General features: G+C 40.9%; 1 non-coding gene across 1 annotated transcript; it reads left to right on the forward strand.

The window, feature by feature from the left end:
* The first annotated feature begins 891 nt into the window (after window positions 1-891).
* Window positions 892-964, forward strand: TRNAE-UUC (transfer RNA glutamic acid (anticodon UUC)). Its single transcript has one exon. It is a non-coding gene; the product is annotated as a tRNA-Glu (tRNA).
* Window positions 965-1,926: the final 962 nt, after the last annotated feature.

Genomic DNA, 1,926 nt, shown 5'->3' on the forward strand with positions numbered 1-1,926 from the left:
ACCGAGCCAGGACTCTTTAAAACTAATATATTATCTCTACTATTGTTATTCCTCTTGCCTGATAATTGTCCCTTGCTTCTGCATTCTTTTGTCCCCTTAAGATGATAATTACAGAGGCCTATTCAAGGACAAACATGTGGCCAGACTTAGATCACATCACGGCTTAGGTCCAAAACGGCTTCACTTATGTTAAGAAAGCCAGGCCTGGTTCTCTTACTCTGGGGACCCTCTAACCTTTTTGCTTACAGTAGAAAGGCCTCCTGAGGAAGCAGTATTTAAGCCAAATGAAGGAGACAGAAGTAAATGGTGAATAGATAAAGAAGACACAGTACAGGTATGCGCAAATGGCTTCTAGTAGGAGAATGAAAGTTGGATGGGTTTGGGAACTTGTCTTATAAATACATGTGACACCACAAATCAAATGAGCAAAGAGAGTATTGTTTAATTTAGGGTCAACATGCAAATTATAGCCCATACTACAAATCTAGCCCTTCTGCCTGATTTTGCAAAAAATGTTTTTATTGGAACTCAGCTACTCCCTTTTATTTATATATTATTTATGGCCGCTTTGGTGCTACCACATTAGAGTTGAGGACCATTTTGTCTCAAAAATCGAGATATTTACTTCCTGGCACTTTGCAAAAAATTGCTGACTCCTGGTTTAATAGACAGTGTTAAAGAAGCTAATTTTATACACCTGATGTACAGAGGTGACTTGCAGGTGTCAATGGTCCCTTAAAAATCTAACGGGGGAAAAAATGTAGTAAACTTTTGTGTCTTAGGCATGAAGAAAGATTCCTTAGCAGCCTTATAAATTACAACCAAAAGCAGATTGGATGTTTTTGACTCTACCAAACTGAAATTTCAACTCAAAAATGTACCCTCTGGGGTTCCTTGGTGGTCCAGTGGTTAGGACTTGCCACTTTCACTGCCATGGGCCTGGGTTCAATCCCCGGTCAGGAAACTAAGATCCCGCAAACCATGTGGCACTCTCCCCTCCAAAAAGTGCCCAAAGGATTCCTCAGAGAAGTTATCAGATGTATGATTCACTGGAAAATTTGCTATAATTTCTACAACCAATAAGAGACTCATGTAGAAACACACAGGAAACTCCCTCAAGGAAAACACCGATATCTGATACAAAAATGAGCAAAAGATATGAATTAGCCATTCACACAAAAAAAGAAATCTGTATGGGTAAGAAGTCTGTGAAGATATGCTCAAACTCAGTAAAAAGAGAAAAAGTGAAAGTAAAAACCTCTATTGCAAACATTGGAAAATAGTAAAATAGCAAGTGTTTGCAAGGATGTGGGGAGTCAGGGATGTGTATAGAGTGGTACTGAGTGTGGTAGCTATTCCCAAAAGGAGTGTATTTACTGAAATTGTAACCCAACCGTTATGTTCCACAGGCCTGCAGCACCACTTGGAGCATATATCCCAGAAGAATGATGGCATTTGTCCGTGAAGGAAGAAGCTCAAGGATGCTCACGACAGTGTTGCTTACAGTACTGAAGAGCTGGGGGCACCAGTGTCTATCACTCTGTCACTAGAGGAATACAGAAGGAAAGAGAAGGGGTGTGTATCGAAATGCCATACAACAGTAAAAACATAGTGCTGAATGAAAAGTTAGGTTGATAAATATATATATATATATATATATATATATATATCTCCCTGGAGGAGGGCATGGCAGTCCACTCCAGCATTCTTTCCTAGAGGATCCCATGGACAGAAGAGCCTGGTGGGCTATGGTCCATAGGGTTGCAGAGTCGGACACAACCGCAGCAACTTAGCACACACATATATGTGTCCGTACATTTGTTGTTGTTTAGTCACTAAGTCATGTCTGACTCTCTGAGACCACATGGACTGTAGCCCACCAGGCTCCTCTGTCCATGGGATTCTCCAGGCAAGAATACTGGAGTG

Source organism: Dama dama, chromosome 19 (assembly GCF_033118175.1).
Source record: "Dama dama isolate Ldn47 chromosome 19, ASM3311817v1, whole genome shotgun sequence".
Lineage (NCBI taxonomy): Eukaryota > Metazoa > Chordata > Mammalia > Artiodactyla > Cervidae > Dama > Dama dama.